Source organism: Mytilus galloprovincialis, chromosome 11 (assembly GCF_965363235.1).
Source record: "Mytilus galloprovincialis chromosome 11, xbMytGall1.hap1.1, whole genome shotgun sequence".
NCBI lineage: Eukaryota > Metazoa > Mollusca > Bivalvia > Mytilida > Mytilidae > Mytilus > Mytilus galloprovincialis.
In genome coordinates, this window is record NC_134848.1 from 70,998,181 (window position 1) to 71,022,802 (window position 24,622).

At 34.4% G+C, this 24,622-nt stretch overlaps 1 protein-coding gene across 2 annotated transcripts in view; it reads right to left on the bottom strand.

The window, feature by feature from the left end:
- The window catches only part of LOC143052736 (L-proline trans-4-hydroxylase-like), a 46,246-nt gene that overhangs the window by 15,694 nt on the left and 5,930 nt on the right, over nt 1–24,622 (bottom strand). The window contains exon 1 of one of the 2 annotated variants that reach the window (XM_076225845.1): nt 1,705–1,751. The exons of the other annotated variant lie outside the window; for it this stretch is intronic. The gene's annotated coding sequence lies outside the window, so the exon portion shown is untranslated. Of the gene's footprint in view, nt 1–1,704; nt 1,752–24,622 lie in introns of those variants that run through there. 2 annotated transcript variants of the gene reach the window in all.

A 24,622-nucleotide genomic window follows, 5' to 3' on the forward strand; every position in this document is an offset into this window, starting at 1 on the left:
AAAATGAATCTACAATTTTGCACCATATATGTTGTGGATTTAATAATGACAATTTAACAGTACACATGTTTGGAAGATAGACGCCAAGTTGTCACTTATCGTCCAGTGGCTAATATTTCATGAATGACTTTAGGCAAAACGCAGTTGTACGCTAAAATAACTATTCCATTGCTCCGATGTATCATATATACACATTGAGGGGGGGGGGGGGGGCAATGAATATTACCAGGGGAGAGGCGACGATTCAAAAGTTATGAAACGAACACAAGTATATGGCATAGTTAGAAGATCATCTTTTTTCTTCATTTTCATTGTATTATTTTGAGCTTTGCAAATTTTGAATCAAGGAAGTATTTGTGTTTCTGTTAGGGAAGAAGACAATGTATTTGCTTTGACATTTTCTTAAGTTAAGCAGTGCAACATTGTAATATTGAAGAATTGGGGAGGTCCGGTTTTTAGTCTTCTAGGGGATTTTTTTCTCCGTCTGACTACCCTATATTTAGAATATTTTGTAGTGTTATCTCCTCCGACCTGGTGGTATCAATAATCTTATCGGTAATTCCTATATTTTCCCTTTGATCTTACTGCCTCATATTTTCGAGTATCAACGTACTGGCTGTATCACTGAAAATATTAGGCAATACATTGTGTGACGTCATAATTACCGATTAACTAACGGGCTCGTCTAGATATTCCGCATGATATAGTCAGTATCAAAAACGAAACTAACTATTATTCTATAATATTCTAACCTATCGTACGTCCCCAAATCCTAAATATATCTCAAGAAAAATCCAATTTAATAAGTGTCGTTGCATACACGATAATTGTAGTGTCGTTGTATGCACGATAATTGTCCGAAGTTACACGATTATTATTTAAATATGTCAAAATAGAGGACCCCTAAAACAAGTCTTACGTGTGATTCGTCAAGCATACGTACCGTCAATTTGTAAGAAAGCTCTATTAAGAGCAATGATAACGTCTACAGTATGGATTTACGTGTGAACTTTTGGGACAATAACTAACTTTGATATTGATTGTAAAATTGACGAGTTGTTAATGATTTACATCACAAGGATGTCCGAATCGGTTTGTCTTTTTTAACTCATAATAGCTATTATACATTAAACGACGTTTTACAATATATTGATAATTTCAACACCTTTTATGATTTTAAGTGGTTACCAAAGGTAAAAAATGTAAAGAGGGACTAAAACATAAAAAAAAAAGATTGATCATGATATTACAAATATTTCAACAAGAAAATTTTTTCAGATGGTTTTCTTATGAAATTCGGGGATTATTCATTAATATAACTGATGGCAGGACATGTTTGGACACCAGCTACAAGGCCATATTTTTCGAAGTATGAGAGTGTACATAATTTATTATCGAAAGCATGCAAAATTGGAATTTATTTTTCAGATAATGTATGATTTTATAACGTTTTAGGTGTGTAATGACAATTGATATTCATTTCATCGTTTCATTGTCGATCATATATTTTATGTTAGGTATATCTAATAAGCATGATCACCAATAAATCACGACGCTAAATGTAAACGACGCTTGCTTTGTCCTTTGCCGTGGATAATAATTAACTATTAGGCAAATGCTATATTTTATAAATATTATAATGCACAAAGATATACAAGCACTTATCAGTCGACATTGACAATGTTGATCAACTGTGATTCTTACCTAGATGATATACGGTATCCTTTTGTTACTTTGTTATCTTTCGTACGTATGTAAAGGTAAAGGTTATCTCCGAGGTTATGACCGATAGTATATAAACATTTGAAACATAAGAGTTATATTTAAAAGAGGGATGAAAGATACCAGAGGGACATTCAAACTCATTCATCGAAAATAAACTGACAACGCCATGGCTAAACTTGAAAAGGACAAACAGACAAACAATAGTGCACATGACACAACAAAGAAAACTAAAGAATAAACAACAAGAACCCCACCAAAACTAGGGGTAATCTCAGTTGCTCCGAAGGGCAAGCAGATCCTGTTCCACATGTGGCACCCGTCGTGTTGTTTATGAAATAACAAATGCGATAAATAGTCTAATTCGGAAGGCCACATTCATGAAAGGGAAGGGGATTGTAGTTTTAACGTAAGGAACATATCCGATATCATTTTGGAAACGGTTATTCCATAACAATCTACCAACTAGTGATGGCGTCCGTAAAATTTACGAACAGATGATTTCAACTTCACCATTTGGAACTCTTGATGTTAGAGCTTCCATGTAAGCAACAACCCTCTATCAAGAAAATCATGATAGGGAATGCAAGCACTGGAATTTCGTATCAATTGGCAGATATATACACCGTATGCAGGTGGTGCTGGAATGTTGCTACTTAGAAATGGAAAGTTCACAATTGTAAAGCTGAAATCATCTCTTTTGTCGTAAAGTTTTGTTTTCAATCGATCCTCATTTTCAATTTCTAGATGTAAGTAACAACAGTTTTGTTTAGTTTGAATATTTAAAAAGAGTAAAATGTGGATTAAATTAGCCCAAGGAAGTACATATGTTTCTTAAAAATGGCTTTACCTACTATCTAATTAGATGAAATACAAACTTGTTTTTTTGGGTTTTTTTTATAACAAATTATGTCGTAGAGTTGTCTCATTGGCACTCATACCACATCTTATTTTATCTAATGGGATCTCAGGTGTTCAAGATTAAACATGTTTTTTGAATTTAGATCACCTACAATTTCAACTTAGTTAACGGAAATTGTCAACATTAAGACCTTTTCCGTCAGCAGTTTAATTGAATTCTAAATTTGAACGTTCATTTAAATTTTCGGTATAAAAAGCCCGGACAAATTTAAACTTGGAATGGTGTAAAGTGGTAAACTTGAAATTAACAGACCACATCTTGTTTGAAAAAAAAAATATTCACATTTAACACAAATACTTAAAGCTAACAAAAATGCTAAATTTAGAAAATAAATTCAAGCGATAAGTACTCTTTTACATGACAAAATCGAAGCTAAAAAACATCCAACAAACGGAAAACAAATGTAATATTTCTGACTTGATCCTTATGCAGAAAATGGAATATTTAAATTATGATTTTAAGCTAGGTTACATAATATACATGGTCTACACAATTAGTAAGTCATTAATTTTCAGTTTTGTCAGTCCCCTGCGGCTAATTCAATATTCTCTGCAGAATTTTAAAAACAAAAAGTTAAAATTTAACTAAGTTCACTATGTTTTGTATCATACATATGGATATTCGATTTAGCCATTTACAACTTACAGTTAATTAAGTGTGTGATCTCTTGGTTCATGTTCTTGATTATTTACAACTATATATTACCATGTTAGATTGCTACATAGGGACGAAAAACAAGACGATAGTGGAAGGGGCTTACATAATCGACCCCCTTATTCTCACTTTGTAAGGGAAAAATTGTATTTAAAATTAAATAGATTTTTTCAATATTGTCTTTGTGGTAAACAAATTCTAGAAACAAGTAAAAACATAGCATCCCCTTTTATAAAGATAATCGATAATGAATTGAAATAATCAGTTCGTCGTAGCAACGGCAATATTTAAAAAAAAAAGTATTTAATAATTTCCTTCAATCTAGCTATTGAATTCTACCAAAATAACATTTTCCAAATATTCTTAAATCATAAGTATGTTTTTTATCAGTATCAATAATCAGTAAATATGTGCATTTAAATAGTTTCTACACGGATATGATGATATGACATGCTTGCTTCCTGCTCCTGTATCTTAATGATATTATATTTTGTTTCAATGGCCCTTATCAAGTTTCCTTGTGTAGATGCATTTATTATTCCGTGTTTTTTTTTTGTTATAACTAGTCGTCATTAGCTCGATGATCATTACTCAACTCTTTCAGTAACAGTAACACACATTATTCATGGCAGGTGAGTTTGTAAATATCTATTAATGTATACGTAAAACATCACATGTTAAGTAAAAATAGGCATTATTAACAGTTTCTTCAAATCTTTACCTGATAAATAAATAATAGCATATCTAATTTATCCGGTCATCCATATTAAAATAATGTATTATTATTATGTTTATTGTTTGAAGGTAAAAATGCAATGATCACAATTTTCCAAAGGAATCCACCTAAATTACCTTTTTCTCGAGTTCGGCAACATTTCTTCCCTGTTTAAAAGTATTCATTACAATCATACTATAAAAGCTTACTATCCTCTCAAAATGAGTTAAGTTAGATGCTTATACACCAATCCGAGTCAGTGTGTGTGTTTTTGCTTGAACATTGGGGGTTGACAATTACAAAGATGAGTTCATCATGCTTCTCTAATTTTTGTGCTATTTTCGCATTTCCTGACTGGTGTGAGAAAAATATTGCTCCTCACTAGTGAAAAATCTGTTCTCGGCAAATGATTAGCCGAAATTTGATTATGACGTCAAAATGTTTTGTTTTCTTCTGAATTTTCCTATTGTGACGTCACGAAGTTTTTAACCAAGGAAAATATGAAAATAGTAAGCAGAATTACTTTCAAACATATTCTTTTTCTCAAATTAACTAAATAAAAATTAAACAAAAAGGTTTTTTTTTTATCTTTTTTGCTTTTGCTTAATTATCGTGACATCTGATCTCTCACTCAGGAAAGAATAATCAGTTATAGTGATGTACTAACTATTAACGTTAATAACATATACACATTATTATTAAGTTTGTCCAAAACAGAAAATACCAGCAGGATTTTTGAAACCGGAAGGAGTCTTCAGCAAAGGGAGAATAATAAATGAATTTAAAGACTCTGTCAAATTTAATTTTGAATATCTGAAAGATAATAGAATAAAAATGTTTAGGTGGAAACTAATGCACTATATTTTGTCAAATGAGGTGCTGCTTTTTCAGTTGAAAATTTCACCAAACAATTTGTGATCATCAAGTTGATATTGTAATGAAATAGGTAATTATACTCATTTTTTCATTACATGTTCATATCATGAAACATTCTGGAAATCAATAAAAGTTTTACTTTAAAAAGTCTTCATAGACGAACATGTAATAAGTCTCCATTCATTGGTTATAGGATACAAACTTCATGACGATGCTTAGTATGCGCTAAATCATCTGCTTAGCTTAATGTTCTTTTCAATCTATAAAACACATTATGTTTCTAATAAATCAGTAGCCACACTACAAATGTTTGAATATGAGGTAGAAAATACAATATATTTCTATAGAATGACCAATATAAAGATCAGGCCATCGTTTCACAAAGAATCGTACGACAATCTTAGATCGTACGTCGGTCGTAAGTCAAATCGTAAGTTTTTGACCGTTTCATAAACAATCGAAAGTAGAATTTTATCGCAAGTTTGATCGTAAACTTACGAGTATTAACAGACAGTCAGTCGTAAGTCAAATCGTAGTGATTTAACCTGTCGACAATTTATAAAAATCAACAACATTACATTATCTTAAAGAAAAATAAGTGTCATTGGATCATTAGAATACATGTATTTATGTTATATTGTCCCAATCATAAGTAACTGAAAATTTAAATTCCTGAAATAATCGTATTTTCCAGTACATTTGACTTTTTTTCCTTTAACTTAACTTTCAATAGTCCAAATATTTGACCATAAAAACATAGAAGTGAGTACGCTAGCACAGCACTATATATGAATATGTTCTGTTCTGTTCTATATACGGAGCCCGGATAGGGAGAGAGAGGGATCGGTACGTCGTGTCACGGTGCTTGTACTAACTGTGTACTAAATATTCAGCAAAAAAAGAAAATTATAAAAGCTTATTTGCTAGTTCTACAACATTTATCACTCATGTTTTACACGGACTTTATGAAGATAACAATAAATACATAGATATGTCAAGTCACTTAGATATTAAATTACAATCCTAGTTATGACCCCTTCCCTCACCCCCTTTTTCCCATCTATCAATGCATGTACTGCGGTTATACACTACAGCGGAGGACGATGTTCTTTATTGATAGACATTTTTGAATATATATTACAATTATTTTAAAACAAATAACAGTCCAAAAATTGAGAAAACAATCATTTATAAGTACATGAATGTATTGGTTTCAATGTAATTTACTAATTACACAGTTGTCATGCCCTCTATCAGGTTCGCGTTTTTTTAGGTATAAAATGTATGCTTCAACCCCGTACTCAATACCTGCTTGGATTTTTCTAATATATATATGTAGGTTTGAAAACTATCTTAATTCACTTTGCCATTATGGGATTGTTTATGTCTATAAATTTACTTATCAAATTTCATTTTCAAATTAAGAAAATTGTAAGAATCCTAAATTTTCCAATCCTAAATATGTTTAATTAATTCATTTTTAATTTTATTTTTTTTAGGTGACGAGATTTTTATTGTTAAGTATTCAAGTGGATGGAAGGAAACATTAGAATTTCTTTGATTTTTCAAGTTCCCACCTTGATGAAAGAAAATAAATTCAACTATCTTTCAAATACAAACAAAAAATCCTTCACTCCATTTCAGCTTCAGATAAATATACTCTCCTCGAAGTCAAGATCTTGTTGAAAGTTAGAATTTGGGATCTTAAAGTCATAATAAACGAGTGAAAAATAATGTTATTCCAACTCTTGAACTAATGCATACAAACGTCATAAACTTACTAGTCTTCTGTGCACGATTTTATCATTTTTTTCGCATAAATTTCGTATAATCGTCATTTTTTTTTCAATCGGTCAGTGTTGTTGTGAAAATATGGCAGGTAATTAAAGTTCGTGTTTTGAAGCCGAAGTTTAAATATAAACGATTGTCACCTGTTTGTCAACAATCAACAAAAAGCATGAATATTGAGCATGTATTTAACATGTTCAATCAGATAATAGTTTATTTTAAGGACATTCATGCGTATTTTTTACGAGATGGGTCACACTGCATGAGGTCACTTTGCATACGGAAAATATGTCGGGGAATTGCTTCCTGGAAGGAAGCAAAGAAAATAAAGTAAACTTCTTTTAAATATGAACAAATTAAAGAATTATTCTTAAGAAAAAAGTATATGCACATAATTAAAACTATCCATTCAGTTATTAAAAAAAAAGCATATGCATTATTTTTTTTAATTTGAGGTTTCTTAAGACTTTTTAAGAAATGAGCCCGAGCGAAATTATTTTCTCTGTGTCAAAATATTACAATTTTTTATTGTATAGGCAGCGCACGGTAGGTTGTCTCTTGAGTATGCATCTCCACGTAAAAAATAGTGTGTTCATTGTATACAGAATTGCTGAAATATTTTGAAACATTTCATTGCCCCCCCCCCCCCCCTCCCGATTACAAGTGCAAACTTTTGGGCAATCGTTTTTATATTATAATTTGAGCATTTTCGAATTATACGGATGCTAGCAGATGCATGTAGTAAATATACTAAACTAGAAGAAAAATGTCAAAGATAGAGAAACGTGGCGTTAAACATCAGCAATAAATCAAAATCAATACTATATCATAAAGAATATCGACAATCTTTTGTGGAATACGAGATATATCCTTTGTTGTATTGAGAACTATTTCCTCATTATATTTGTCTCAAAATCTAATACATCTTCGCCATATATTAATTCTTTTAAAAAATGATAACTACGCATTTTGTCTCGGTCAAGGATTTTTATAGTAAGTAAATCTTTATATACAGGTGGAGACCGTCAAAAGTTTTGTTCATACATGAAGAGTGTACTTTTTTTTACGGAGATTGAGATATATAACTTAAAAACAGATGTACAAATTAATGTTTAATATGCCTACCAAAATAATCCCCCCTCCCAAAAAAAAAAGAAAACACAACAAAAAAAAAAAAAAAAAAAATACATTGCACACAGGCTGAGACATGACTCGTAAATGTTTGTTTTGTTATTTAGTTCATCCACACAAATGATGGAAAAGGGGGGGGGGGCGGGATCGGAACTCCGGGATCGGGTATTTTTAAATACGGGATTTCGGAATTCATCTTTTCGGGATCCGGGAATTCTTTTTTCGAATTTCGGGATGGCGGGATTTATTTTAAATTACTTTAAATTAGGGACCTCTGGATTTCATTTTTTAAAGTCCGGGATTTCGAAATCAGGACCCCTCCTATTTTTTAGAAGGTATATAGTAGTAGTATGATATAGAGATGATCGATATAATCTCGTTCTCGACCTTCAAGTTTTATGGGTGAAATAGAATTGAGAACAGTTCTATTCTATATTTGAGATGCTACTTTCAGGGTACATTTTTTTTTTATTCGGTTAATTTTTACCCATATATTATATATAATTTTTATATAGAACAATTTCCTTTGAGGAGACAACCATACGAATCAATACTAGTAAGACAATTCTTTTAAGGATCCACTGAATGTTCTTTTATTAGGATAATATTCCATGTATAACTCTTTAAACCATAAACTATTTATACATGTATCTATTAAAAAGATTTGTGTTCTATTTTTAACATCGAAACTTTCAACAAAATTGCGGACGTGAAAGAAAACACCATTAGAAAAAAACAAACACGTCAGAATACAAAATGTAGCGATGGATTAATGATCGTGAAACATCATTTTTGTTTATTTTCCATTTGTTATAGTCTAAAAACTGTTGTATGAATATTAAATTATTGTTCCGACCGTAAAGAAGGTTAAAAATTTAAATGTATTATAGTTTAGTGTCATCTATATGACTGACTGACAGCAACGGATAATTTATGACCAGTATTAATTTATGTGGTTCCTTTCCTTTTTGATACTTTGAAAATATTTTTAATTGTTCCGAATGGTGTGATAATTTTTTAAATAGGGGATATCTAGTCTTACCGTACAAGACTAAGTTTAGTAATTAATGTCCCAAACTTGCCCCCATTCTGCTTATTTCCTGCTACACGATGTCTTTTCCCAGTGAATATAGGTTTTTTGTATGGACAGTTTTGACATACTACATATAGAATACAGGGCGGATCCAGGAATTTGCAAAGTGGGAAGAAGTTTTTTTAATTCGCCGAGCGGAGCGAGGCGAACAAATTTTGGGACCTTTTTTTGGCTAAAAAACATAAAATAAGTGTAAAATGCACATTTTAAACGGTTCTTGACGTGGGGCATGTATATTTAATAGTTGCTGTTAAGTGTAAGAGTTGGACATTTCTGATGTTGTATTCTCCCCATACATAAATTGTCTATCATAAAATTATAGTATGGGTCAAAAGCTATGAACTGATATATTTGATGTGGGACTTGTCAGTAAAAAATTGACATGGACAATTCTCGCTTGTTGTATGTTAAGTTAGCATAAACTTACAGATTTCTTGTTGTAAACATGATACACGCCACGTTATTCGATGAATTTTACAATACGAGCGACACGAGTTAAAAAAGACAAACAAGCAATTTTTATACAAATGTTTGGTTGATATGTTTTACCCAACACAATTGAAAATTAACCAAAGGCTATTAATGAGTCTGAAACGACAACGAATTTGTGAATGACGGTCGACAAATGGAGACATAAAGGCCACACCAGCAGGCAGGTTGCAGTCTGATCTTGATAAAAGTATTCGATATATCAGTTCATGCAAACCCCCGTCCCGAAAAAAGTACGCCCGTTTTTTATTTATTATGTTCATTTAATGCTATATTATTCTGTTGGAAATTTTCGTTTCTATTAGCCAAAAAGTGGACAAGATTATTGTTTTCAATCTAAATACGGCCAGACTCTGAGATCTCAGACTGCCTCCTCAAACAATGGCTCGAATCTTGCACTTTAAATCTATCAAGAGCTTATACTGACTGGGGATAATTATTTAGCTATGTTATTTTAAGATAGGCGCGGGCGTTTGGGGTTAAACATAATTTCGTAGGTAAATAATATTAATGTGGAACTTTTTTCATGAGATTATAATAGAGTATAACTTTTTTTGGTTGAATTGTGAAATAGAAGTCAATACGTTCTTGCTCACTTCTTTGTCGCTTTGAAGGTGTCATGATTTTTCATGCTCAGAATTGCAAATGTGTTCCTGTAATTTGAATTTCAAAATGACTGAGTGACGTTTTTTCGACGAACTGGTCAGCTCAACCATACCGAATCACTCTACTGTGATGCGATTGCCATATAAGTTAGAGGTTTAGCACTATAAAACCAGGTTCAATCCATCATTTTCTACATTTGAAAATGCCTGTACCAAGTCAGGAATATGACAGTTGTTATCCATTCGTTTGATGTGTTTTATCATTTGAATTTGCCATTTGATTAGGGACTTTCTGTTTTGAACTTTCCTCGGAGTTCAGTATTTTGTAGTTTTACTTTTGAAGTAATCAGTAAATACTGGCGAAAAAAAAATCTGTATATGAAAAGAAATGTCTCATAAAAATTAAATACACGGGAAATGGCAAAGTTTACGAAGTCTAGTCTAAGTCCAAGTAAAAAGGGGGGCGTACGCCCTCATGCCCCCCTCTGTATCCGCCACTACACGCAGTTACTGACAGCTTGTTCAAAACCAATAACAAATAATAAAAAAATCAAGCATCTAAGACTAAATTCTTACCAAGATTTCTGTAAATCAGTGTTGATTGAGACCCACTGGAAAGAAATGCACCACTATTATTCTGTGTAACAGATTGTCATTGTTGCGTCAACCAGATTGATTTCTTGTTTTACTTCATTTGAATTTTAAAAGTGTAAGAAAAATTGATTTCTTGTCCAAAAATACCGTGTGTTGCACTTATAAACCTTTCTTCTTGTTTTTAAAACATGCTAAATGTTTATATTTACATGATTGTGTAAATTTACATTCAAACATTAGATGAATTGCATTTATTTCAAACGTTCCAGAAAACATGCTCATATTCGAATAAGCTGACAATAATTCAAGTGAAACAGGGATGGGGATATACAAAGTACTGTAAAAGAAAAGTTAGAGTATCTATACTAATAAACGAGAAGACCTAATTTTGTGTGTCGCTTCTCTTCCTTCTACAATGAATTAATCATCATGCCTCTGTGTTCTATATAGGTATAGTCGCATTTGTCATCTTTTCTTATGATTATTCAGTTTGTGTTATTTTGGGAGGAAAACGAAAATAAAGGTGTCAAACCACCAATTAAAAATCCCTATCTGTTTAACCGAATCTTGCAATTTTCACAGCTATCTAAATATTTTACCTTAAGTTTAACTTCAAGGAAACCAGGTATATCCTGAATTGTACATGTATCACCTTTCTACATGTCAATTTTCAACCAATGTTTAAAGTCTTATATGAAATTTCTGATCTTGAAAACACAGGTACTACCAAAATAACTCCCTGTTTTCTGGAAATCTTAAATTAGTGTACTATGAAGCGCATTAATCCTGAATTTTTAACGCAAACTCATAGACAAGTGAATTTTGTCTCAAAATGGTCTAAATATATTTCCCTTTCACCAGAAGTTTCATTTCTGCATATTTGTTGGTTAGTTTAAGTAAACAATGACATAAAAAGTACTATTTTGTGTCAGAGTTCAATATACTGTCGAGACCGCACTGTTTTTCTTCATCACAATTATGTAGAAATAGTGGTGAGCAACAGTGATCAACAGTTTTCACACTTGTTTTAACTGGTCGGCAGATATCCAAACTCAGACACCTGATTTTCGTTTTGAAGGTCGTCTTCATGACTGTTTTCATATTCATTTTCAAAATCCTGTAGCATTTCTTCAATTTTAGCAAACAATTTCATTCTACTAGAAGATACATACTTTCCGTCAGATTTACCGTTGTCCCATTGAAAAGTCGCCGGTTGAAATTTTAACATTGCAAAATCTGGTCAAAGGGACATAATTCGTACAAAACGTCGCAATATTTCGCGGAATCCGCTAGACGGCGTTCATTTACTGTTACTTGACCTTAATAAAGGAATCCAAAGAGCAAAATATATATATATATAGGTCATCGTGCTTGTTTTCGAGATATGAGCCATTGAAATTTTAGCGGGAAAATATTTTCTCTTGACTTTTCATAGCTTTATCATTGACAAGTTAAAGTTCTCAAAAACTGTTAAAAAGTAATTAAAATTTTATAAGACTTTAATTTACAGATTATCGGTTTATCATTATACATGTTAAAGAATTTCAAAAAGAAAAATGGGGGTCACCAGGCAAATTTTTTCAAGGCATTCAAATGGATAAAACCAGAGGATTCTGAAAATCTGACAAAAATCCAAAACCTGACAAGCCAGCTTCCTTAACAGCTGTATCATGATACGTGATATATCTGTAATTTTCCGAATTTTTGATCGATAGTGAACCGTTTCAGTATTTTTCTTTAATTTTTTCGTGTAGCCGTCCGTCTCAGTGTTATTCAGTTTTTGTACGAGAACACATATAACAATATTCAAATTTATTTAGGGGCTCAATTAAGCAGAGGAAGTTCCCTTTTTTGGGGGAATCTTTTATGATATCGAAATTTGTTACCGGCTGAATCAGCTGTTGGATCATTTTTGTTATTGTCTCCCGATCTTACGAGAGTATTATGTTCAATACGTTAGTAGATAAACACTCCCATTCGTTGTAGCAAGAACTTTCTATACTAAGTATATACTATTATAGAAAGTCCCTGGTTGTAGTTATATACAAAATTTACATGTCTGTTCAGCTTTCAATAATATTGAAATTCAAGGTCCTCGATAAAAAAAAATCTTGCGTTCTATGATCTTGCTTTACGATATGTATTTTTTAACTTACCAGTTTGATTTCTAACCAAAAAAAAATTTAAATACAGATAATAATTGTTTGCATAAAAATTGCTTCCAGGATCCAGCAATACTGATATTTCTTTAAGTAAGGAAATCGAAGGAAAACGGGTAATTTTTAGCCACTGATTTTATTGAGAAAAAAATCAGCGGTCACTTTATTAAATGTATTTAATGTTAATATAAATTATAGGTCAAAGTACGGCCTTCAAGACGGAGACTTGGCTCACCCCGAACAGCAATCTCAGCTTAAGTTGTTCTTGCTTAAAAATAGCTTCCAGGCTCAAATAATACTACGTCCACGTCCACTTGTATTTTAGTCCATCTGATGAATTTTAGTCCATCTGATGAGTTAAGCCTTTTTCAACTGATTTTTATAGTTCGTTCATATGTTGTTATGTTTGACACTGTCCCAGGTTAAAAAGAGGGGATCCCGCTATCATGCTTAAACCCGCCAAATGTATGTATGTGCCTGTCCCATGTCGGCCTGTAATTCAGGGGTTGTCGTTGCATATTTGTTTTTTGTTCAATTTTTACATAAATCAGATCGTTAGTTTTCTCGTTTGAAATGTTTTACATTGTCATTTTGGGGCCTTTTATAGATGACTATGCGGTATGGGCTTTGCTTATTGCTGAAGGACGTACGGTGACCTATAACTGTTAATTTCTTTGTTATTTTTGGTCTCTTATGGAGAGTTGTCTCATTGGCAATCACACCACATCTTTTATCTATTGTATGCTTTCCTAATGTCCTGATGACTATTTTTTGGATGATACAATAACAAATGCACCGCATAGCGTTATAAAATATGAAATAAAAATATGCATATACTTTTTACATTTCCATAATTGATTGTTGTTTTGCCAGTGGGTTTCTCCTTGACAAAAAAACAACCTAGACACGCACAAGTAACTTTCACAATGCTTAACACATTTTATACCTGTTCATAAATAACATTCAAAGATACTTATAATTTCTAGTAAAAAAGTCCCAATGAATGTAACTGTTTTTTTTTTTTGTATGACTTCATCATTCTTCAACAATAGCAAAAACAGACCGTGCATGAAAAAAACAACCTCCGCCAGTCAATTTTCTAATAAAATCAAAGCAAAAAAATTCTTAAAACTAGATTGGACACTTACATGTATCATGCTTACCTCACTAAACCTCATTACTATACTAACAAAAAAACTGATAATAATTTCAAAATACGATGGTATGAATGTTCTTCCTGGTTTTGAAAGAACGATTCTTTTTATAGACATGAACGCGGCTGTCAAAGAGAGCACCCCTTTTCCATTATTATCGTAAGTCTACGTTACGTTCACGTTACGTTTGCGATCACCTTTGTGAAACACTCGCAGGTAAAATCTTACGCTTAACGTAAGTTTAATCGTAAACGTAAGTCGTACGAATCTTTGTGAAACGATAGCCAGTGGTTTATTAACAAAGCTGTTGAATATTTTGAAGAATAATAAATGATGTCATTTTAGAGTAAACTTAAGCTACATGTAGTAAAAAAAACAGATGTTAGCTATATTATATGTGATTGTATGTGGGTTTTTTTTCCATATATTATAAATGTACTATGCAAGTAAATATCTATGAGTGTAACATGTATGCCTATTGTATGCTTATGTGTGTAAGCTATGGAAAGACATTTGTTTGTAAAATGTATCAAGTGACACTGTACGTTTGCACTATATTGTTACTATGAATGTGGGTACCTCAGATGTATTAGCATGTATAGGTTTATTCAAATGGTATCATGTTGCATAAATAATATACAATGTTGTCAGGAGCAGTAAACTTTGTTTTCATAAAAAATGAATACTTAACTGAACATTACGTCAATAAGACTTCGGTAAAAGTATAAGGATTGTCTATCTACCACATAGCTTCGCAATGCAGCGATTAACGTCTAAAATCAACTGTACGACAGTTAAACCCGAAGTATAGAACCAGTTAACAATATTCTGTATTAAATGTATCCTTGTATTCTTACAACTCTGTATTTATTTATTAACAACGATTTATTAGAAATTCAAACATACTTTCAGGAAACTGGATTTTTGCTCGAACTGTCTTTCGTGTAGAAGATTTTACACAATCGCATGAGAAATATCAAGTCATCCGAATGTCACATGTAAGGCAATTATTTGTGAAGATGAAAATTTTACCACTCTTTCATGAAATGGAATAGTGATGGTATTGTGAATGCTCTATTTTATCTTAGATGCATCAATCAGTGCTTTTTTCCCAATGCTTGTACTTTAAAAGTTTGCTTGTTTGCCTGATTTGTATTAATATATGCTCAATTTTGATAATAAAAAAGAAGCTGTGGTATGAATTCCATGGAGACAACTCTTCACAGAGACCAAAATGACACGAAAAATTTAACAACTATATGTCACCGCACAGCCTTCAACATTGAGCAATGCCCATACCATATAGTCAGCTATAAAAGGCTCCGAAATGACAATGTAAAACAATTTAAACGAGAAAACTTACAGGACTAATTTAAGAACAAAAATTAAGGTATATTCATGGCATACCGTCATCTTGGATTGTACAATTACAGTACAAAATAGATCTAGTTATTTGCCTAAATCTGCAAATTTGGAGACAAATTTGCAATTCAATAGTTAGACTGTTTTTTTTTATATATATATTACATTAATTTGTAGGATCCTTTACTATAGATAATTTAGCTGATCTGTAACAATGACATCTTCATGCCTTATATATCATGTACTGTAGTATGCCGCTAGATTAAAACTGACGAGGAAAGGTAACACACGGCCAGCGAAAGCTCTTTTTCGGAGAACCCAGGTGGTCGTGTGGTCTAGCGAGACGGCTGCAGTGCAGGCGATTTGGTGTCACGATATCACAGTAGCATGGATTCGAATCCCGGCGAGGGAAGAACCAAAAATTTGCAAAAGCAAATTTACAGATCTAACATTGTTGGGTTGATGTTTAGACGAGTTGTATATATATAAAGAGAACTTGTTAATTAATTGTATTAAACAAAATATTTTAGCAAATATCTTTTTTTTTTGGTTTTAGAATCATTTTTTTTTCAAATGAGCCATTTAAGGGGAGATAACTCTTTTAGTACAAAATTTATACTGGACTAATAGGGATTTTTTTTATTTTTACTTGTAGCAAAAGAAACAAGTTCGGTGACACAATGTTTTTATTTTTATTTTCTAAAAACATATTATGAAACCTATCGTCTCATTCTTTATTTCAAAATTCTATCTCATAGAATTTTGTTTATGCACACTAATGTGTTTTGTCATGAAAAAACTAACCAAATTTAGGCAATTTTCAACGACTCGTAGCTTCAAAAATAGCACAGTGACCGATACTTTTTATTAAATTTTTGAAAAAAGCATTTAAAAGTTTTTCTTTTAGCAAATTATAAGAAAATTCTGTCTCAAAAAATATATACTTATGATTTACCTTAAACGAAAAACAAATATGTATCACAAAAACAAACGACAAACACTCAATTACAGGATCCTGACTTGGGACAGGTACATGCATACATAATGTGGCAGCGTTAAACATGTTAGCTGGATTCCAACTGTCCACCTAATCTTGGACAGTGGTATCACAGTACAACATGAGGACGAGCTATAAAAATCCGTTGAAAAAGGCTTATATAATTATTTCATCAGATGGATAAACATACAAGTGGACGTTGACGAGTACTTGTACATCCCAACAATAAAAAAAAACCTAGGTCCAGATCTGAGAGTACTCGCAGTTAACTGACAGCTATTTCAAAACCTCTTATAACTTATAAATAAAAAATGGATCTGACATGCCTGAGACTAAATTATCAATCAGAACACATCCAACATCAAATGGATTTAGTGTAAAGACGTCTTAAACAGTCAGAGAAAAACATGACCTTGTGCAATGCCAAGATAAATGTATGGACAGATTTTAGATCTATGTGTATATGTATATAACATAAAGTCATATTTAGTTTGCTTTTAATTTAATGATAACAAAATCAATATTCATACCAATAAAAAATAATATTCAATGATCTTATTACAGTGTTGAATTGGTAACCTTTTATGATAAGTTAATTTAAAGGATGGACAAGTTCACCAGGATCTTTTCTTAACATTTCCGTAAAAATGAGGATGTGCTATTCCGTTAGAAATAAGTTTTTACAGGTACAACTAAAACTTCAAAACCAAGTCTTTATATCTTTGAAAATATTACTAAAAGTTTTAAGTTATTTATGGTAACGAAATCCTTGGATTGATAATTTACCAGGAATACATAGATAACGTTCGTTGAAATCAAAAACGTCACATTAGACACGGACAAAGTGAAATATAAATACCATAAGTTGGTGCCATAGGAAAATCACCATCTTCAAATGTAAAATTGCAGCAAATATATTGCATTCAAATTTAATTAAATAGGAAAACTTTTGTTCGATACGATAATGTGGAAGTGTAGTGTAAAGTGTAGAAAAATCATAACTTATCAGAAACAAAAGTACCGTCTAAAGCACGTTATTTATCTAACACATCCAAAGAAAATTTTACACTCTAAAATAGTTAATTCCACTATGTTTATTTATTTTATTACAATAGTTTATGATAAGTTCTTTGATAGTAGTTAAGGAACTTGTTAATAGCACTGAATGCTCAGTGTTGTAGAACACTTACTAGAGGCCGAAATGAAACTATATTTAAATATGTTGTGTAGTTTAGGTAACCAATGATCACCAATACATTGTAGGGACCTTCAAATATCCGTCAGAAGCTTTAAGCTTTGCAATGTAAATATTTATACAAGCAAAGCAATAAAGCCAACGACACCTTTAAAGTACAAGCATTTGGAAGATAGCCCTAAGGACATTTTATTAGTATGGGATGTGCATTTAGACCAAAACAGCGGTGAAGTGGTTTGACTTATCCGTCCAAGATATATGTATTTATTGATGGTGTGTCATCGTAGAGAATAAATTTTATTCTAACTACTGTTCTGAATTTGGACAAAGTATTAGAGAAAATAAGATTGACTTTATTAGCAATAAATATTATTTTTATGGGATTTTGACATATTTCCTCAGACTTTCACTCACACAGTTGGCATATATATAATCAATCATTCTGACTTCATAAATTTTGTTAGGGAGTCGGCTGAAATAAGACTTTATATGATGAAACTTAATTATTTTATTCTTTGAAAATGCATCGTACAATAGCAATAAACCGCACTACAGTGAAAATAAACGTCTATTATCATTATTCAACCGTAAACATCAAAGTAGAATAATAACTTAATATCTACGAGCTGAATGACAAAACCTATTTTAAGTTCTACAACATTTATAAGTAGGTGGAAAGGTACAGTTTTCTGCAAATGAAATTTAACTTTTGCACACTCCGTTAGTAAAATATTCTTATATTGCTATGAATTAAATAAGGGGGATGGTAGGGTCACCCGACCCCAACTTTGCACCTCAAAAAAAAAAGTTCCGTAACTTTACCCACCTGGGTATTTAGGTCCAGGCAACCTTAGGCAAGTGCCTATCGAGTGTACCTAGTGTGGACAAAAGCTTTGCCGTAGGGACTTTGCTATGAATTAAATAAGGGGGATGGTAGGGTCACCCGACCCCAACTTTGCACCTCAAAAAAAAGTTCCGTAACTTTACCCACCTGGGTATTTGGGTCCAGGCAACCTTAGGCAAGTGCCTATCGAGTGTACCTAGTGTGGACAAAAGCTTTGCCGTAGGGACTTTGCTATGAATTAAATAAGGGGGATGGTAGGGTCACCCGACCCCAACTTTGCACCTCAAAAAAAAAAGTTCCGTAACTTTACCCACCTGGGTATTTGGGTCCAGGCAACCTTAGGCAAGTGCCTATCGAGTGTACCTAGTGTGGACAAAAGCTTTGCCGTAGGGACTTTGCTATGAATTAAATAAGGGGGATGGAAGGGTCACCCGACCCCAACTTTGCACCTCAAAAAAAAAAGTTCCGTAACTTTACCCACCTGGGTATTTGGGTCCAGACAACCTTAGGCAAGTGCCTATCGAGTGTACCTAGTGTGGACAAAAGCTTTGCCGTAGGGACTTTGCTATGAATTAAATAAGGGGGATGGTAGGGTCACCCGACCCCAACTTTGCACCTCAAAAAAAAAAGTTCCGTAACTTTACCCACCTGGGTATTTGGGTCCAAGCAACCTTAGGCAAGTGCCTATCGAGTGTACCTAGTGTGGACAAAAGCTTTGCCGTAGGGACTTTGCTATGAATTAAATAAGGGGGATGGTAGGGTCACCCGACCCCAACTTTGCACCTCAAAAAAAAAGTTCCGTAACTTTACCCACCTGGGTATTTGGGTCCAGGCAACCATAGGCAAGTGCCTATCGAGTGTACCTAGTGTGGACAAAAGCTTTGCCGTAGGGACTTTGCTATGAATTAAATAAGGGGGATGGTAGGGTCACCCGACCCCAACTTTGCACCTAAAAAAAAAAAGTTCCGTAACTTTACCCATCTGGGTATTTGGGTCCAGGCAACCTTAGGCAAGTGCCTATCGAGTGTACCTAGTGTGGACAAAAGCTTTGCCGTAGGGACTTTGCTATGAATTAAATAAGGGGGATGGTAGGGTCACCCGACCCCAACTTTGCACCTCAAAAAAAAAAGTTCCGTAACTTTACCCACCTGGGTATTTGGGTCCAGACAACCTTAGGCAAGTGCCTATCGAGTGTATCTAGTGTGGACAAAAGCTTTGCCGTAGGGACTTTGCTATGAATTAAATAAGGGGGATGGTAGGGTCACCCGACCCCAACTTTGCACCTCAAAAAAAAGAGTTCCGTAACTTTATCCACCTGGGTATTTGGGTCCAGGCAACCTTAGGCAAGTGCCTATCGAGTGTACCTAGTGTGGACAAAAGCTTTGCCGTAGGGACTTTGCTATGAATTAAATAAGGGGGGTGGTGTGACGAAGTCAATAATGATTAAATATATTTTATTATGTAATTACAAAGTCAAGAAAGATTCTAAAGTTCAAATGTTCGAATGTTCACAAACTGTCTTTAAAGTTGAATTGTTCGAATGTTCAATATCTCACACGGGCACGTGATCGTATAGTGGAATAACTGTTCGTTCCTGTCGGATATTAAGCACATAAGTTCCAGCCTACCCGCGAGGGGTGAGACCTTGGCGGAATCTCCGGTACCAATCTCTTGTACCAAGCTGTCCTCCTCGTCCAAGTCCAAAGCTGGATCTTATATAGTCTAGTGTCCATAAACATCGGCCCATAGCTGATGGCCGGTTACGTATTAGTCTGGATATTGAATAATTCTTGTCTGTGGTTAATTGTCAAACTGCAATTAACCCCTGAAGGATACATGTTATTTCACAGTATACATGGTCATTTATTGGCTGCAGGTTATATGTCTATAATATTTGAACAGATCGTTATTAAGTGTCCAAAGCGTACATGATTGTCATTGAATTGTTTAATTCCTTTTTAATAAATTTCCTAATTAATACTCCTTGATAATTAATGACATGAAACACAATTGTGTTACAATGGTAGGGTCACCCGACCCCAACTTTGCACCTCAATAAAAAAGTTCCGTAACTTTACCCACCTGGGTATTTGGGTCCAGGCAACCTTAGGCAAGTGCCTATCGAGTGTACCTAGTGTGGACAAAAGCTTTGCCGTAGGGACTTTGCTATGAATTAAATAAGGGGGATGGTAGGGTCACCCGACCCCAACTTTGCACCTCAAAAAAAAAAGTTCCGTAACTTTACCCACCTAGGTATTTGGGTCCAGGCAACCGTAGGCAAGTGCCTATCGAGTGTACCTAGTGTGGACAAAAGCTTTGCCGTAGGGACTTTGCTATGAATTAAATAAGGGGGATGGTAGGGTCACCCGACCCCAACTTTGCACCTAAAAAACAAAAGTTCCGTAACTTTACCCACCTGGGTATTTGGGTCCAGGCAACCTTAGGCAAGTGCCTATCGAGTGTACCTAGTGTGGACAAAAGCTTTGCCGTAGGGACTTTGCTATGAATTAAATATGGGGGATGGTAGGGTCACCCGACCCCAACTTTGCACCTCAAAAAAAAAAAGTTCCGTAACTTTACCCACCTGGGTATTTGGGTCCAGGCAACCTTAGGCAAGTGCCTATCGAGTGTACCTAGTGTGGACAAAAGCTTTGCCGTAGGGACTTTGCTATGAATTAAATAAGGGGGATGGTAGGGTCACCTGACCCCAACTTTGCACCTAAACAAAAAAAAGTTCCGTAACTTTACCCACCTGGGTATTTGGGTCCAGGCAACCTTAGGCAAGTGCCTATCGAGTGTACCTAGTGTAGACAAAAGCTTTGCCGTAGGGACTTTGCTATGAATTAAATAAGGGGGATGGTAGGGTCACCCGACCCCAACTTTGCACCTCAAAAAAAAAAGTTCCGTAACTTTACCCACCTGGGTATTTGGGTCCAGGCAACCTTAGGCAAGTGCCTATCGAGTGTACCTAGTGTGGACAAAAGCTTTGCCGTAGGGACTTTGCTATGAATTAAATAAGGGGGATGGTAGGGTCACCCGACCCCAACTTTGCGCCTCAAAAAAAAAAGTTCCGTAACTTTACCCACCTGGGTATTTGGGTCCAGGCAACCTTAGGCAAGTGCCTATCGAGTGTACCTAGTGTGGACAAAAGCTTTGCCGTAGGGACTTTGCTATGAATTAAATAAGGGGGATGGTAGGGTCACCCGACCCCAACTTTGCGCCTCAAAAAAAAAAGTTCCGTAACTTTACCCACCTGGGTATTTGGGTCCAGGTAACATTAGGCAAGTGCCTATCGAGTGTACCTAGTGTGGACAAAAGCTTTGCCGTAGGGACTTTGCTATGAATTAAATAAGGGGGATGGTAGGGTCACCCGACCCCAACTTTGCACCTCAAATAAAAAAAATTCCGTAACTTTACCCACCTGGGTATTTGGGTCCAGGCAACCTTAGGCAAGTGCCTATCGAGTGTACATAGTGTGGACAAAAGCTTTGCCGTAGGGACTTTGCTATGAATTAAATAAGGGGGATGGTAGGGTCACCCGACCCCAACTTTGCACCTCAATAAAAAAGTTCCGTAACTTTACCCACCTAGGTATTTGGGTCCAGGCAACCTTAGGCAAGTGCCTATCGAGTGTACCTAGTGTGGACAAAAGCTTTGCCGTAGGGACTTTGCTATGAATTAAATAAGGGGGATGGTAGGGTCACCCGACCCCAACTTTGCACCTCAAAAAAAAAAGTTCCGTAACTTTACCCACCTGGGTATTTGGGTCCAGGCAACCTTAGGCAAGTGCCTATCGAGTGTATCTAGTGTGGACAAAAGCTTTGCCGTAGGGACTTTGCTATGAATTAAATAAGGGGGATGGTAGGGTCACCCGACCCCAACTTTGCACCTCAAAAAAAAAAGTTCCGTAACTTTACCCACATGGGTATTTGGGTCCAGGCAACCTTAGGCAAGTGCCTATCGAGTTTACCTAGTGTGGACAAAAGCTTTGCCGTAGGGACTTTGCTATGAATTAAATAAGGGGGATGGTAGGGTCACCCGACCCCAACTTTGCACCTCAAAAAAAAAAGTTCCGTAACTTTACCCACCTGGGTATTTGGGTCCAGGCAACCTTAGGCAAGTGCCTATCGAGTGTACATAGTGTGGACAAAAGCTTTGCCGTAGGGACTTTGCTATGAATTAAATAAGGGGGATGGTAGGGTCACCCGACCCCAACTTTGCACCTCAATAAAAAAGTTCCGTAACTTTACCCACCTAGGTATTTGGGTCCAGGCAACCTTAGGCAAGTGCCTATCGAGTGTACCTAGTGTGGACAAAAGCTTTGCCGTAGGGACTTTGCTATGAATTAAATAAGGGGGATGGTAGGGTCACCCGACCTCAACTTTGCACCTCAAAAAAAAAAGTTCCGTAACTTTATCCACCTGGGTATTTGGGTCCAGGCAACCTTAGGCAAGTGCCTATCGAGTGTATCTAGTGTGGACAAAAGCTTTGCCATAGGGACTTTGCTATGAATTAAATAAGGGGGATGGTAGGGTCACCCGACCCCAACTTTGCACTTCAAAAAAAAAAGTTCCGTTACTTTACCCACCTGGGTATTTGGGTCCAGGCAACCTTAGGCAAGTGTTTATCATTTGTGTATAGTGGGGACAAAAGCTTTACCGTAGCTATTTTTTTTATGAATTAAGAAGGGGGATGGTAAGGTCAACCTACCCCATCCGGGTCTTTGCCGTACGGAAATGTTTACGGATTAATTTATTTTACATAGGTTTGATTCTAAATAAATTGTTGTTTAGATTAACCAAAATATTTATGTCAAATCGTTTTCATTCTATTTGACGTAATTCGTGTATTCGTGTGTAACTCTTACACGTATCGCTCTTCGTATCGAAATGTAATAAATAAATTACAAAAGTGACTATTTACTTTTGAATAATTACGTGAACTAGCTATTTCTTTGGCGAAAAGTGAATATAATGGTTATCAGTTTTTCTTTTTAATCGTATAATTATATAAGCTTGAAGATCTTATTGGTTCGCTACAGTAGTATAGTGTAACCTGTTGTTATCAATTGTTATTATTATTATACAGACAATAACCAATCCCCTATCAAAGAGAAAGGAGAAAGTTTTTTTTAATTCCCGGCCTTAAAAAAAAGTTATTAAATACACAAATAAATTATTAAACTTTTCTGTGTTTAAATGGAATTGCATTTCATCTTCCTATTGGAAATTATTTGTCATCAATTTTATTTATTTGTCATCAATTTTATTTGTACGTGTCGTGTTATTGCAAATCTTCGGTTTTTAGGCATGATCATGTGGGTGCGTTTTCTTATTGTTCGCTGGCTTATTGTTCGCTAGCTTGATTCATCTTATTGTTCGCTGGCTTATTGTTCGCTAGCTTGAGTCTGGTCATCTGACACACATTCCTAAAACTGACCTTACTACATCCTTTAATAGCTAGGAACAAAATGAATTTAAATCGTATATTACATTCCCGTAAACGTATCCGTTTCATAGATTACAGGATTAAAATTATATAGTCCAGTTTTGGAGATTTGCTTTATACACGGGTCATAGTCGCTACTTAACTTCGTCACTTTACAGGGTTTGACACTGAATTCAATCATTGTCACATGCAGTTTCCGATTGCACAAGCTGTAAGACAACCAGGACTCATTGGTTCAAAGAGAAAGATTTTGAAAACAGAGAAAACAGTGCACCTTATAATAAGCATGACTTTATTAATACGAATACTAAAAATTCGTGCTAAAAATAAGACGAAGGTACTTAATTTCAGTCACGGACACGCGTTTTAAAATAAAAAAAAAAATAAAAATGGCCAATTACTAAGTTTGAATCTACGTATCAAGAGACTCGAAATTTCCACCAGCAATGTTAATGACTGTGCGTTGTGGCACCGTTAAAGTCCACAATTCCTCTAAAGTCCACAACACCGCTAAAGTCCACAACAATTTTACGCTAAAGTCCACAACGCCGTTAAAGTCCACAAACTTTCCGCTAAAGTCCACAAAATGACCTCCGCTAAAGTCCACAAGAAAACACCGTTAAAGTCCACAATAACAAGTTCCGCTAAAGTCCACAAAAAAGCACCGTTAAAGTCCACACCATTTTTTTTTTTATTTTTAAAAATATATTATTCGTTATTTTTATCCCGTTCGTACAATACAAAGCATGGGTCTTTGTTCTCGGTAGTATTTTTTTTATCAGTTTGATACATGAAAAAAAGGACAGTATCTGTACATGAATTTGTTCCATTAACTTTGATATGTGTTTTATGATGATGATGGCCAATTTGGAAA